Genomic DNA, 16543 nt, shown 5'->3' with positions numbered 1-16543 from the left:
AAGGTCACAGTTACTGAGTAGCAGGGCCAGGCCTGCTTACCTCTCAGGGAATGCAACTGCAGTTTGCAATGCAAAAGCCAGATGTGATTTTTAACGGGGAGATCAGAGCTGATTACCTGCAGTGTTGTGCTGGAGCTTGCTCATGCTGCGGCTCAAGAACCAACTGTAAATTTCCAAGATTTTTGTGAGCCAGTTGTTAAACACAGACTTTATTAAAAATTAAATTATATATGTAAGATGAAATAAATTAATAAGTTTTGGGGAATGTAAATTTTTGATACAGCCATTAGGGAAGACATTATGGAGGTTTCTCAAATGACTAACAAGATGGCTATTGAGTTGTTCAGGACTGTACTTTTAGCTAAACTTATCTTATGATGAACAAGCCTCCCTCCCTGTGCATTCTTTTCTTAGAATAACTTAATCCTTTTTTACCCTAGAGGTCTTGAAAGAAGGTCATGGACTGAACTTCAGGAAAATGGGCAGACCCTCCTAAGTTCCTCCATAAAACAGCAAGTTCGTATCAAGATGAAGAGAATGTAACACCCTGTAAGATGCCCTGATTGTTTTCACCTTTTCTGTTCCATCCAGTTTTTCTGTAAAACTTCAAGACCCCAACCCCAAGATGGATTCACAGTTTCCAAGGCATTAGCCTGCTTTGAGTCCCCTTTGCCCACCAAAGCAATGAAGCTACTCTCTTCTTTGCTCCCCAAACTCTGCCTCTGAGTTTGAATTCACTTTCTGGGGTGCAGAGGCTGATTTTTCGGTAACAGAACTACCATATGACCCAACAATTTATCTGGGCATTTATCTGAAAAAAAAAAAAATGAAAACACTAATTCGAAAAGATACATGCACCTCAATTTTCATAGCAGCATAATTTACAATAGCCAAGATATGGAAGCAACCTAAGTGTCTGTCAACAGGTGAACGGATAAAGAAGACGTGGTATTTATATACAATGGATTACTTCTCAACCATAGAAAATAATGAAATTTCTCCATTTGCCACAACATGGATGGATTTAGAGGGTATTATGCTTAATGAAATAAGTCAGACAGAGAAAGACAAATACTATATGATATCACTTATATGTAGAATCTAAAAAATAAAATTAACTAGTGAATATAACAAAAAAAGAAACAGACTCACGGATATAGAGAACAAACTAGTAAGTACTAGTGGGGAAAGGGAAGGGGGAGGGGCAAAATAGGGGTAGGGGACTAAGACATACAAATTACTATGTATAAAATAAATAAGTTATAAGGATATATTGTCAAGTGCAGGGAATATATAAGGATATATTGTCAAGTGCAGGGAATATTTTATAATAACTATAAATGGAATATAACCTTTTAAAATTACAAATCATTTTTTGTACACTGGAAACTTACATATAATATAGTACCATCAGCTATACTTCAATTAAAAAAAATGGTGCTTACTCTACACTAAAAAAATTATGTTTTAAAGTAATAAGTACTTAAAATGTATCACTTCATAATTTTCCTAAATTGTACTATTATCTATGCTTTCAAGCTTTTTATGTCTATTATGCACGTATGGCAGAAATACCATATAATATTGTGCTACTTAGCATCTCTTTGCAACTCCAGGTTCAATGACATCTCATTGATACCCTGAAATTAGACACAGTGGAAGTATTTACACCGTGAAAATTAGCAAACACTACAAATCAGTCCCCATTCCCAGAAGAAGCTGTTAAACATTTACCAGCATGTATGTCTGCAGAAGCCACCATAAAGTAACAGTGAACCCAGCAGAGGTGGTCCAGGGTTAGGTACACTCACCAGGAAAGCCAGTAGATCAGTGAGGGCAGGGAGCATGTGGGATACCCCTAGAAGACAGCCAGAGCCCAGAGATTCTCCATTTAACAGGGTATATGGGTGAAAAAATTGGATGCCCCAAACCGGTGTTGGTTCCATTGTCTCCTCCGTGGTGCACTACAAAGATTTCTTTTAATGTCCCCTGGTAGACTTGTATCCCCAGTCACCAAGGGAGAAGTGGCAGGGGCTTGAGAGGAAGGCTGTCTGGAAAATGGGGCGCTTGGTCCTTTGTGAATGCCTGACCTCTAGTGGTGAAAATGAGAATGCAGTCCTCTGTTGCCTAGCTTTACTGCAGGATTCTCCAATCTCTCCCTCCGCGGAACACAGCCACAGCACAGCACTCCCCAGCAAGGAGCACAGAACAGGGACAATCCTTGTGGGACAGACAGATGGGCCCTGGAAAGAGTACCTGCTTCAAACCAGAGGGTCTCAACTATACCTCAGAACCTATGCCTCCTTTAGGTAGCGAGTATTTGGTATTACCCCCTTACTACTATGAAATGAAAATCACATACCATAATCTGCCTACATTGCAAAAATTAAATAAATGCATACGTACGTTCACCAAAAGACATCTATCAAAAGAATGTTCACAGCACCGTTATTTGCAATAGCCAAAACCTGGAAACAACCCAAAAGTCCACCTATAACCGAATGGATAAATACGTGTGGTATGTCCACGTGACAGAATACTCTGCAGGGACAAGAATGAACAAACTTCCAGTTCACACAACAACAGGGCTGAATCTCACAAATATAATTTTGACTGAAAGAAGCCAGACATGCAAAATTATACACCATGTGATTCCATTTACATAAAGTTCAAAGATAATAGGCACAATCAATGTGAGGTGTTGGAAGTCGGAATGGTCATTACCTTTGGGGGAATTGCGACTAGAAGGGAGGGTGAGGGGACTTCCAGGTGCTGAGAATGCTCTGTGTCTTGAGCTGAGTGCTAGTTACACAAGTGTTCATTTTATAAAAGTTGATAAGGTATATACTTAAGATGTTCACTTCTTTGAAGTATGTAGCTATTCAATAAAAAGTTTACTAAAAAATTAATCAGTCCAATGCTTGCACCTAGAATCACCATGATATTGGCAACTCTAAACACAGACGGATGTAGGTATGTGGTTTTGGTGACTCAAATGCCTTGAATGATGTTGCTGTCTGTTGCATGATTTTTCTGAAATGGTGAGCTCTTAGACAGTGCTAGAAAATAAAGCACAGTCTTCCTGCAATTTATGTGATAGTTGTATTTCTGATTGTTTTTCCCCTGCATAAACATCCAGTGGGGCATACAAAAGACCATGGAACACAGGATGGTTCCTTGCTGTGCTGAGCTGCCCACTGCAGACCTACTAGTATGCACTCCACCATCCCCACCCCCACCCCCATCTGTGAAATGGGGATGATGACTGGATCTTTCCTTGTTTGAAAGATTAAATAACTTCCTTTCAATGAAGTGCTTAGAACAGAGTCTGGTGCACAGTCAGCACAAAATAAGTGCTTAATATTACTTTTAGCACCCTGACCCCCCGACCTAATAAATGCCAATGGTGCTGTCAATCATCATAACAACTAAAAGTACCCCCACAGATGTCCCAACAACCCTTGGGAGGTGACATTATCCATTATGAACCATGGCTCTAAACCCTGTGGATGACCAGAGCTTCCAACAAGTAGCAGCAGCATTCACTCACTCATTCATTCACTCACTCACTCACTGAATTTGTGCTAAGGACTAGCTTGTTCCAGGATCCACCCTCAAGTTGCCACCAGGCTGAGTGGCAAGATGAGGATGTCCACATACAATGACAACACAACACAGTAAGTGTTAACACAGACCAGCAGCAGTAAGTTGTCTGAAACTTTAGCCTCCTGCAGAGGGATTCGGTCAGCCTTGTGGTTTATCTGTTTGTTTTAATTTTTTATTTGGTTACCACTATTTGAAAATGAGATTTCTTATAAAGAGCAAGGCTTTCTACTTCCCTTTCAAAACCCAAAGCTTTGTAAACACTGGGTCTGCATTTGTTTGGATGGGCGGGAGCTCTGCGTTTGGCTACAGTCTCCACCTGGCCTTCACTACTTTCCCTATCCGGAGGACCCTGGAGCTTGGGGCCACTGTCACAGATGTGTCTGCTGGTGGCTGTGGGGGCCCTGAGGAAAACAGAAAGCCTCCAGCATGAGCTGGTGAGTGAGCCTTGAACGCTCAGCAAGAGACAAATAAAGGGGGAAAGGACATTTCATGGAGGAAGTGACATCTTCAAAGGCTGTGCTCTGAAAGCCCGGGCCTGTGCCTGAGGACCAGCCGCAAGGGCAGGAAGGCACGTGGCAGAGTCCTTGGACTCTGCAGCAGACAGAAGCCTGAAACTGGCTAGGAGCCAGGCCAGAGCCTGGAAGTTCCCAGGTCTGAGATAAGCCTGCTGTCTGTCTCTGTATAACTTGCTCGACAGAGGTACAAGTTCAAAATCAGACTGAGAGGCAGGGCTGAGGTGCTCTCAGATGCTGCACATGGCGTCCTAGCATCTGAGCCTGCCTGTCACATGCCTGCGGGTTGGGGCTTGGGAGATGAACCAGAGCATGAAGAAAGTGGCAGGAACAGCCTGGTCCCTGGGGTCCCTGCACAGTCCCTAACCTGGCAGGACTGACCGATCAGAGAAAGCTCCTCCCACGTGTCTAAAATACATCATTAGAGATTGCACTCCCCTAGCTCAGTGCGTCTCCAACTTTGATGTGCATACCTATCACGTGGGGATCTTGTTAAAATGCAGATTCTGATTGAGCAGGTCTGGGGTGGAGCCCAAGGCTTTGCATTTCAGTCAGCCCACCAGGGTTCCTGTTCTGCTAGCCCAAAACCACACCTGGAGACTCTAGACGGGGGTTTCTCAACTATACCGCTGCTGATGTCGTGGACTGGATAACTCCGTGTGGGGAGCTGTCCTGTACACTGTGGGGTGGTGAGCAGCATCCCTGGCCTCCAGCCACTAGATGCCAGCAGCAGCCCCTTAGTTGTGACAACAAAAAATGTCTCCAGATGCTGCCACATGTCCCCTGAGGGCAGGGCCAAATCGCCCTTCGTTGAGAACCACTGCTCTGGAGTCGGGAGAAAGTCTTACATTATATGTCAATGGGCTTTGCTAGAAGCCAGAGAGCCTTTAAGGTACTGAGGAGAGCAGGCTGCATAATTTGTGGGGCCCAGTGCAAAACTAAAATGTGCAAGCCCTTGTTTATAGAGCAGGAAAAATGTGCCACAAAGGTACTAGGATATAAAGGTTTTGACTTTAGAAATATTTTTATTACTTATAAAATCTATTGGAGTAATAGTGATACATGAGTAACAACATAAACTCACAAATTGTAAACAAATATATTTTTGGTGTCAAATTTTATATAATGCAATATAGAATAATACTTCACTGATGTTAGATCTTGATTGACCATAAGAATTTTCTGGCTTGCTTTTCTGTAAATTTATTTATTAGGTCATCAAACTTCATAAGTTTCGCAACTTTATTTTCAGTCAGTATCACCGAGAGTGATGTCTGTTGCTCCTGGCAAATGTACGATCGCAAATAATGTTCAATGATTTTTTATTTTGAGAAAGAGTTTTCTGCTGATACAACCATTACTGAAGCTGTTAAGAGTATTTTATGGACTGTGAATACATTTCTGATACATGATTTCAAGATTTAAATTTTAGCACATTTAGAGCTGATGATTCTCATGGAACAATCTTTCTATGCAGTTTTAATTCTTCATACAAATCAGTTCCATGCAAGTCTAAGTTTGATTTTAAATGTAAATTTTCCCAATGGCCTTTTAATGTTTCCTCTGACATTTCTTGTAACTTTGGGAGGTCGTACAAGAAACTGAAATTGGCTTCATCTTTTGTATATAATTTAAAACACCTATTTATGCATTCTTTCATTGTGTTTTCAATTACAAGAAAAATTAATTTTGAAATTGTCTTGCTTGTTAATAATTGGTTTAATTCAAGCTTCATATAAATGTAGTGTTCTTTTCCATTCGATGAGACAATTAGATTTAAATCTAATTTCTCTTTCTAAGCCTGTGAATATTTGCAGTTGCTTTCGAAACTGAAGGCTCTAAATTCCTTGAAAACTTCTAATACTTTCCTGATATGCTCTATTACAATGTGTATATATATTGTAATATATTTTATTTTGTAATAATTTACTGACAAAGTTTACTGCCTGAAGGCCAGCAGTTCCAGCCTGGGAGCTTAGATCCAAGACTTATATATGTATTTTTAAATTGAAGTATAGTCAGTTACAATGTGTCAATTTCCCAAGAGTTATTTTTTGTGCAGGCATTGCAGGGATGGGGTCCAGGGACACAAGCAGGCCTCCCAGTGGGAGACCTAGTGCTGCCTTCCTGTAGAGCCCCTCCAGCTCTCCTGTGGTTGCTGCTGCTGCCGCCACTGTCACTGCCACCAGTCTGGGCCCAGTGATGCCCCAAACTGTACCAGGCATGCGTGTGGGGGGGGGGGCACTAGGCCCACTGCTTTGTGTTCCTGTCTGCCCACCTGATGTCTTGTCTCATGTTTGCTCCATTGATTCATTGAATTTTACTTGCAAAACACCTACTTATCTATTTCAAAGATTAAATTATTAAGAATTTCAAGATGGAGACAGAAGAAGAGCATTAAACCAAGGCAGGCTGAATGTTCCTTCTGAGCGCAGGACCTTGTATAACTACACAGTGAAGCCTACCCTGCACTGGGTAGTGACAGGCAGTGCATGAAACAGGGCTTAGGAAGAGCAGTTACCAGAAGAATCCATAGGCCTCTTAAAGGCAACAGGAGGGTATCCGATAGAAGAGCTAGAAGACCCTGAGGGCAAAGGAGGTGTTGATTTTAGAATCTACACATAGGCAGCCCCTGCCCAGGTCCATGCAGGCAAGGCATGGAGGCAGGGACAGGGGTCCCTGGGAGAAAACATGTCCATGGGGACTGCTGGTTCCCACTGTTACTTAGGGGGTGATCCTCCATGTTCAACGCCACCTTCCTCTGACCTCTAACTCCCTGCTCTTTCTCCCTTTGCTGCTCTCACTCAGATTCCTTTTCCTGACTTCACTCCAACTTTTTCCCTCCTCTTCCTTTTCCAACCCGCCCTCTTTTGCAAATGTGTCTGGGGGCAGTCCCAGATCTTCCTTGGTGGTAAGAAATACTTCCAAAGAAAGATTAATTTCAGGGGAGCTAGAAACATGAAAACCTCCTCCTAAGGGCCAAAAATAAATGGAAAAAATATGACAAAGGGAAACCGGCCTCAAAATGTAAATACCTTTTGAAGGCTTCAGTGAAATCCAAGCTGCCAGCCACTCAACAGTTTGCAAGGGATGTCACCACAGCATCTGCAGGAACTGCCCAAGAACAAGCAGAGGTTCTGGGCTGAGAAGGACAATCACAGCAGAGAGAATCTGCTTGGCTAACAGAACATCCCAGGCCCAGCATTGTCAGTGACGCTCCGGGGCCGCTGCTTCTAATAAATTACACGTGTGCACAAGGGCTCACTAAAAGAGCATGTTCACACTCACAACAAGCCTGTGAAGCAGGAATTAATACTCTGCTTTAGTGATGGGAATGGGAGCTCAGAAAAGCCAAGCAACAAGCTCAAAATCACCCAGCCAGTAATTGTCAGGCGGGATTCAAACCTCGGTTTGCCTGAATCCAAATCCAATGTTCTTCCCTGCACACTAGGGTATAATATGTCTTTGTCCCAAAGCTGCCCTTAAGATCAGCACAGTCAGCAAAGTCTACCTTTCACCACCTCTTTTTAGGCCTCCTGGCCTCCCCTTTTTGCTCTCTTCTTTGACCTGACCCAGGGCTTCCAACTGGCTGCGGTGGAATTTCAGGCATGGTAACGTGCCGTAGAGAGAGATGTCCTCCGGTTGGCATGCCTCTCTGGTCCCTCCTTTATGTATTCCAAAGGGCAAGATCAGCTCTGTCTGAGTGGCTGGGCTCTGTGTACAAAAAGCATGGTTTACGGACACAGTGCCTACGTGATTTCTACCATTTCTCATAGGCTGACTCCTTTGCCAACTTCAGGCATTAAGTTGTTCCCATTTTCCAAGTGGGAAGGCTGAAGAGGGAAGAATACCCTTCAAGTACCGTGTGGGCGAGGGGTCAGGGAGGTGCTCACAGCAACGGCTGTTTTGTGCCCTTTCTTTCTGTCTGAAATGACTCACCGTGATTCCAGTCTCTTGAGGCACTGAGCGGGGCTCCCCTGGGGACCCCTGACAGCTGACCCTTCCTCAGCCTCTCCATTGGAACAGTGTCCCCAGGTCTTTGTTTGACAGTTTTGTGCGCTGGCCAAACCCCCATCCAAGCCGCTGCCTGCCCAGCTCTCTGAATGCTGGCGGTCCACAGGCAACATCTGCTCCAGAGGCTTAATCCTGCATTTGGAAGGTTTCCCTTCTGAAATCTCTGGCCTGGCACCACTCCCAGCCCCAGTCAGCAAAGAGCTGCCGTGTTGATGTGGCTTTTCCTGAAATGGCTTTGCATGGTTAAGGGAGCGGCTTTGATCTCCATGGAGCTGGGAAGGGCTGGGAGATGGAGGACGAAGGCACGGAGATGAGAACACAAGAAGGCCTGCACACACTTGCTCAGGACCTTCCATCCAGCACCTGGAGGCGCTGTACAACCCCGAGGAGTCGACAGATGTGACTTACACAGTCACAATTCAACTTTGAAAGTAACCCTCGGGCAGAAATAGTTGTCAGTTCTAGCAGTATCTTGTGGTATCTGGAGTTAAGAAGGAGTCTCTAAATGCACCTTTTTATCTTTTGGAGTTAAGGGATGTCTATGAATACACCTTTTCATCCAGTTATAGGGCATTTCAATATTTTGTAATCATATTAGCAAAGACACGCTATCTACAGTACAGCTCTCTGGGTTTCCCAGCCCACAGATCATTCCAAAGTATTGCTCTATAATTCGTCTTGGAAGAGGACAAAGCTTTTGTGACAAGTGATGACACAGATGCTCAGAAACAAGAAGTAATTTGACAGAAGTCACAGCAATTTTGCAGAGAAAACCACATCATTAACCATCCAATGACTTCCAGGCTGCAACACACAATTTGATTAACTCAAGGTCCCAAGATCCCTATGTTCTCTCTGGCCTCAGAGCCCTGCAGCGGGTCCCTTAGACCTCTCTTCCCAGTCCCCCTGCCCTTTCCCAGTGGGCCCCTCTGTAGCCTTCCTGGAAGCAATGAGTGTTCACTTTGTGAACCACCTCTCAGGCTTCCCTCAACCATAGCAGTCCTATAGCCTACCTCAGGCTCTGTCCTCTGATTCTAGCCCTCCAGATGACCAGTACTCCCCAGAGCCACTCAAAGCCAAGGCTCTCAGGAACCCCCACCCTCAACCCATTCCAACCCTTGTAAGACTGGCTCTCCCAGGACCTGTTGGGTTCAGGAACAGGAATAGGAAAAAGCCCATCACCACTGACTGCTCATTTTCTGCAAATCCTCCAAATGGCCAAGGACCCCTTCCTGGGCTCTCATTCACACCCGTAGAGGCCTCGTCCCTCTCTCCCTGAAGCTGGCATCATTGGTTGGAAAACTGAACACCAACAAGATTCCTGAGTGCTGCTTTCCCAAGGCAGGAACTCAGGGTCTAGTGGAAGCTGAGGAGATGCCTGTTCACTCCTTCCTGCTGGGCTGCCCTTATCATCATCAGAACACCTCCAAGAGTACCACACCTCTTGTGCTCTTATGAACTTTGATGACACTTATAAGTCTCCAGACATTTTATTAGTCCATTGCTTCAGTTAGTATTACCTTTAATAGTTATCAAACTGGTCTAAACACACTCAAAATGGCTGCTGTAGCTCCAGTCATCCCATCCATATTCAGGCAGTAAGAAGAAGAGCCAGGAGAAAAGGGGGTGATTTCCTGGAAGTCCGACCCAGCCGCTTCCAATTACATCTCACTGTCCGCTTTTATTTGCAAGGAAGACTGGAAAGCAGTATTTTAGCTGGGCACATTTCTATCTCTAATAAAATCATTCTGGATTCTGTATTAAGTAAGATAATAAGATTGCAATAAGCAATCTCTGCCCTACTATTTTCATACCTTATCTTTCTTGTCACTCTCGGACTAGTTATGTTTTGGAAGTCAGAATTCCTCGGATTTTTATAAAGGTGATATGGAACGTATAGTGCATATTATATAATACCCCCACTGGGGTCTGGTACAGCACTATGTATCCCACATATTAATGTTTCCATGGTGAAATGTTTGAGCAGCCACATTAAGTGTAATAAATAAAACTATGAATGACCTCACGTCAGCTCAGGTCAGATTTCATCACCTAACCAGTTTCGATTGCCAAACTTAGGGGAAAGTCCAACTTTTAGAACTTCTGGGATTTTGCAATTGCAATTGTGTGTGAGGAATTGTGGCCCTGTATCCTTATTTTACTTAGGAAGAAGGCAAGGCTCTTCTTCCTCAGAGGAGTTGAGTAATTCACTCAAGGTCACACAGCTATAAGTGCTGGAGCCAAAACCTGAAATATGGGTTCTCTAATTCCACGGCAAGCAAAACGTCTCTAAGATATTACATGAAAAGGGCAAAGTGTGCTCAGAGCATACCAATTTTAGTTTTCTAAAAAATGTGGGTTATATCTGATGCTCATACTCATTATCACTGGAAACATACACAAGAAAGCAATTTTGGTGCCACTGAGTGGGAAACTGGGAGACTAGAGTCTCAGGAAGACCTCCTTCTCAACTGTACACTCTTTCTTATCATCTGAATTTTTTTTTACCACTTGTATGTTTTCCTATCTAAAAATAAAAGTTTTAATATTAAAAAAAAGTAAAAAACAAAGTTCACATCCTTTATCCCAGTCCCACTTCTGTGACTCTATCCAGATGAACCAATTGGAAATGTAGACCCAATGATCAACACAAGATGACCATTTACAATAGTGAAACACTAGAAATAAACAATATCTAACAGAGATTTTTTTTCATTATCTTTTTTTTTAACTGAAGTATAGTCAGTTTACAACATCGTGTTAATTTCTAGAGTACAGCATACACATATATATTCCTTTTCACATTCTTTTTCATTATAAACTATTACAAGGTAACAGGGCAGCATTTAAATAAACAATGGCATTCGATTTAGACAACAGATGTTTACATAAAACATCTGATGCCACTGTGTAGTGGTCATGACGTAAGGTTAAACAAAAGAAGGGTGGTATTTATTTATCAAACACTATGTAACTTTGGTATGTCCTGGCACTCTTTTTGGTGTTTACAATTAGTTAATTTATACCTCAAACAACTCGATGTGGTAGATACTAATATTATCCTCATTTTACAAATGAGGTAACAGGGATATGAGTTGAAGTGACTTGCTTACAGTCAGACAGCGAACAAGGGACAGAGCCAAGATTCAAGCCCAGGCCAAGGGCTCTGACCACTCTACTTCACAGTTTCTTCAAACGTGTACACACACACATGCATCAACAAATTGTGAATATGCACAGTATAATTTAACTACATTTTAAAGCCTGGAAAAAGTGTGAGAAAGTATGTGACAGGGGAGAGGGGAATAGCTCAGTGGTGCAGCGTGCACTGAGTATGCATGAGGTCCTGGGTTCAATCCCCAGTAACTCCATTTAAAGGAAAAAAAAAAAGAATGTGCCAAATATTGTCAGTGATTACCTCTGGATAACAGAATTAAAAGTGGCTTTTCCCCTTCTTCTTTATACTTTTTTTCTACTTTGGGGAATGTCTGCAAAGATTCATTTTGTCAGCAGGAAAAAAAGAAAGAAAGAAAAAAAATCTGATTTTTTAAAACTCCTTCCCACAGACCTTTTTTCTGGAAGCAGCTCCCAGGCCTCCCAAATCATATCCCCCTGGGATAAATGGCTTTTCTGGCCCATCCTGCTTACCACCCTGGTGTGATCATCCTCTTGGTAACACAATCTGTCTGTGGCATCCAGAGCACGCACGGATCTCCAGGCAGAGTCTGACCAGCACAAAGAGCAGAGGGTCTGTCCTGCAACTCTACCCCAGACCCTACTATTATCAGAGCAACTCAAGATTATGTTGGTTCCACCAGCTCAACTGAGGCTCTATCCTCTCTCACCCCAGCCCAGTTTAGGCATGTGTTCTGTGCTCAGGCAGCTGCTGTTCTGGGCTTGGTTACAGGACTCTACGTGTGTTCTAACCAATTCATTGCTACTCAGTTCAGAATCACAGCTTAGAACCCAGGCAAGTCTGGTACTCTGTTTCTCAAAGGTGCCAGACCTGCTCCTGCCTAGAGGCCCTCCCCTGATCCTCCTCACCTTGGCTCCTTTTTGCACAGAAGTCACTTCCTAAAAGACACCTGCCCTGACCAGTCAGCCTAAAGTGGCCCTGTCCTATTGTCTTGTTTTATTTTTTATAGCATGTCTGTGAAATCATCTTTTTAATTTGCTTACTTCTTTATTTCCCTTCTCCCCACTAGGATGCCAGCTCCAGGAGAGCGGGATCTTGTCTGCCTTATCTATCTCCCACATCACCTGGCATGTGGAAGGATCTCAATAAATATCTGTTGAATGGATGGATGGATGAATGGAGTTTGCCAGTGCTGATGTGAGCTTTAGACAGTTTTCCAAGCCCATCTCACCACTTGCCAGCTGTGTGAACTTTTGGGCATTTTGCTTAACCTCTCTACATCTCCTTCCTCATCTGTCAACTGGGGACGGTAATAATCCCACTTCTCTGGGACTATGACCAACAACTAAAAAGTAAAACTTATGTGACAGAATGGTAAGTGCCTGACATATAAATCTAGTCACAATTTTTTTTATTCTCTCTCTGCCCAGATTAGTGCCATCGTTGATCACCCTCTCTACATCCAAGTCGTGGCTAAAACCCCTGAACAGCATTCCAGACAGCAGTGCCAGTTGAGATGGCACAAGAAGGCTGGAATCTGATGGGGATCACACCTTCCCATCCCATCTACAAAGGGTGACCAGGGTCTTGCCTTTGATTGCCAGTGTTGCTCTGATCTGCCAACCTAGTCAAGAAAAGTAAATAAAAGCAGCCTGGCTCCATTCTTGGTGATCCTTCTTTTGCTTTTGAGGCTCATAGATCATTTGTTGGCTGACCTAGCCAGGGCTGATATCAAGTTCACTTTTTGCCGTGGGCTGGGCTGTGTTGCCTGGCAACAGAACACCTGTGTGTCCTCACCTGATCCCCGGGGCTGCCCAGAGCCCTGGCCTCTGGCAGTGTCAAAGCAGGAAGGACAGACTCTGGGGGTTGCCAGGTTGCTCTGGTGGGGAGAAGCTAAGGGAGGCAGTGATGGGGGGGCGGGGGAAAAGAGAGAGAGAGAGAGAAGAAAGACTGCCTTGCAGGGCAGAGGCTGTGCTCAGGGTCCTGGAGGCAGCACTGGACAGAAAGTGGCTGAGATGTTCTGTTCTTTTTTAATTTTTATTTATTTATTTCTGGTGGGGAGAGAGATAATTAGGTTTATTCGTTTATTGAGGAGGTACTGGGGATTGAACCCAGGACCTCGTGCATGCTAAGCATGTGCTTTACAACTTGCGCTATACCCTCCCCCGTGAAATCTGTTCTTTGAAGACAGTGCCTCTGATGCATCCTTGAGTAGAAGGCAAGTGGTCCTTGAACAGACACGTTCCTCAGCTGTCATCTTAGGGAGACTTTCTTGGTGAGGAGACTCTAGCTCCTGCAGCCACTTGAGAAGAGAGCCAGAGGGGCTGGGCTAGCAGGTCTGGGAGGTGAGGGTCAGGTAGGGCTTTGTGTCAGGGAGCTCTGGGTAGGGCACCCACATGGAGCGCTCCACAGTGGGTGAGCCAGGGGTGGAAGGATGGAAGGGCTCTCTTCTCCCCACACACTTGGCCTGGCTCAGTCCCATTTACGCTTTACATCTCCATTTCCATGTCATTTCCTCCAGGAAGCCCTCCCCTTCCCCAGACACCCCCTGTTGTTCCTTCTCTGGCTCACACTTTTTATTCACAGCCCTTGTCCCTTCTTGCAACTGGCACCTGTATCTTCCTCCACCCCAGCCACAAACACCGCAAGCTCTCTGAGGGCGGCGGCCACGCCTGTCTGCTCACCACCGGCTCAGCACCTTGCTCTGTGCCCGTACATGGGAGGATCTCAAGAACATGCAGTGTCGTTATTGGACCCATGTCCTTCACAACCTTCCTAACTGCTTGGCACTAAGGCCCTCCCTGTTCCCTGTGTCAAGACTTGATTATGGACCCTCTAGGATCCTCCTAGACTGGATTAGATCCCATTCATATTAATAACATGCAAACCACATCTGAATCCAACTTGTCCCAAACAGTATTCTTGGAGAGTTTATTTTCTACTCCCTCCCTTTATTCTCTGCTCCACGCTTCTAAGATTCCAGAAAACCTGTGTCTGAACTCTGGCAATTGAAGGAGACCCTATAAAATTATCATTAGCATAGCATATTTGGAATTTCTAAAGACTTGGCAGTTGCAGGTAGGGAAATCTCATTGAACAACACTGCCATGTTCTTGAGATCCTCCAGTGTACGGGCAAAGGGCTCGGTGCTGAGCCGGTGGTGAGCAGACAGGCACGGCCACCGCCCTCAGAGAGCTTGCGGTGTTTGTGGCTGGGGTGGAGGAAGAGACAGGTGCCATTGAACACACTGAAAAAAGTACTATTTGATGGTTAGTGTGTTTTGGTAGAAAGAACAAAAGCTTTGTTATCATACAGATCTGGGTTTGGATTTCAACAGTGCCACTTTCTAATTTCGTGACTTTGGGAAAGCTACTTTGCTACATTAAACTCCAATTTCTTCAACTGTTGAAAGGGGGCTTATAATAGCTAGCTACTATTATGACTAAGTGAGAATTAAATAAGATAATATACAGCACAAATTCATCACTTTCAGTGATCATGTACAAGATGTCTAATAAATATTTGTCCTGATGCTAAAAAGATAAAAAAAAAAAAAGAACATGAAATGTGAGATGAAGGAGTAAATGAAGAGAAGAAGGGACAAATAGAAGAGGAGGACACTGTGCAGAGGCCCTGGTGCCTGGCTCTTTTGCCATGGCCCGCCTGGCCTCCCTGGTCAGATGCAGAGTGCCTGGGTGGCAGGCTGACCTTCCATTTCCTGTGCCTGGGTGGGGGAAGCCAGCGTTTCCCAAAGCTCCCTGTTGTCATTGTTCTACCTACACAATGAATAACAGCCATTCTCCCCCAAGATGAAGTCATTTCCCTGGAATCAACGTCAAACCCACAGGAAGGAAACTAGCGTTTATTGCACACCTACTACGTGCCAAGCAATTGGGTATCTTAGTTGATTTCACAATAGCTCTGCAAAGCAAACGTAATTTCTGCTTTTACAGATAGTATAACAGAGGCTCAGAGAGGTTAAATAATCTTTCACATTCATTAAAAAAAAAGAGCTGAAATTTGGACAGGGGTGTGCGTGTGTGTGTGTGTGTGTGTGTGTGTGTGGTCCCAAAGCCCATACCGAGCCTTGGTGGGGGACAGTGTTGTGGTGAGACAGGCTCCATTCCCAGTGCTGCTGGGAGCACCCGTGGCTGCCTCCCCACCTGCCTCTCAAAAACCAAAGGCAATGCTGGCAATGCCCAAAAAGGAGGGAAGAAGGGGAGAGTATCAACAGAGAAATGAGGCCAACTGTATTGCATGTCCATTTATTCCTCAAACCTTTACTGAATACCTATGTCAGGCACAGGGGCTTGGGGACAAAATGCCATAAATTCATAGAGGTCATTATCTACTGGGTGAACTGAATAAGAAAATCAGACATTATAGTTGAGCAAAATGGATGTTATTAGAGCATTCATTCTATATTTTTGAAGTATAATATATCTAATAAATGTTTATAAATAATGTTATAATAAAATATAAAATAAATGTTATAATAAAATGTTTAAAAATATATATTGTAGCTCAATTCAAATGCAGTGCTCAGGGTGTGGTGAAATCACAGTAGAAGGGGGTCCATCCCAGACCGAAGGGCCAATGAGGGAAGGCATCACTGAGGAGGTGATATCTGAGCTGAGTTTTGCTAGGCAAGAAGGAGTTCGTGAGGCAAAGGAGCACAAAACAAATATTGCTGGCAAATGGCAGAGGCAGAGAGAGAGAGATGCATAAAGATGAGACAGCATGGCCTGCTTAGAGCATGTAGGTACAAGTCAATTGAGGCCAAAATGAGGAAAACATTTTCTTCAAGTTCCCTTATAAAAATTGTCCCTCCGGTGTATTCGACGCTCTGGGCTTTAGGGGTTGGGTGTGGCGTTTCAGGCCTGGTTTCTGGCTTTAGAGGGCAGCACCAGACCCAGAGCAGCTGAGCAGAGGACAGGCGCCACCTGGAGGCCAGAGTGTGACGTGAGCATTGAGTTCCCGCCTCAAAATTTGCCTTGGGTAAACGAAATAATCCTGCCTTCTATTCAGCCCTATCCAAGAGCCGAACATCAGGGAAACCCTCTGCTCTCCAGGAACAACAGGCAAAACACGTAGAGGGTAATGTTTCCAAGTGGATCAGAGGACTCGAAATCCAAGTTAGGGACATGATTTATAGGCATGAAGAAAATCAGCTAAAAGGAAGCTTGGATTTGCTCATCATTTCATCCAAATTTAACAACAATAATAATGACTTTCCATTTGTTGAGTGTTTACCATGTGCCAGCCACATGGGTAC

The 16543-nt window shown here is 44.1% G+C and overlaps 1 long non-coding RNA gene across 1 annotated transcript; it reads right to left on the bottom strand.

Moving 5' to 3' along the window:
- Positions 1–6537: 6537 nt before the first annotated feature.
- Positions 6538–7233, bottom strand: LOC140697145 (uncharacterized). The gene is made up of 2 exons (XR_012073982.1): positions 7154–7233; positions 6538–6702 (listed from the first exon to the last, which is right to left on the bottom strand). It is a non-coding gene; the product is annotated as an uncharacterized lncRNA (long non-coding RNA).
- Positions 7234–16543: the final 9310 nt, after the last annotated feature.

The sequence above is a fragment of the Vicugna pacos genome, chromosome 6 (assembly GCF_048564905.1).
Source record: "Vicugna pacos chromosome 6, VicPac4, whole genome shotgun sequence".
NCBI lineage: Eukaryota > Metazoa > Chordata > Mammalia > Artiodactyla > Camelidae > Vicugna > Vicugna pacos.
The sequence above is the reverse complement of the archived record's forward strand: the minus strand, read 5'-3'. Positions and strand labels throughout refer to the sequence as shown.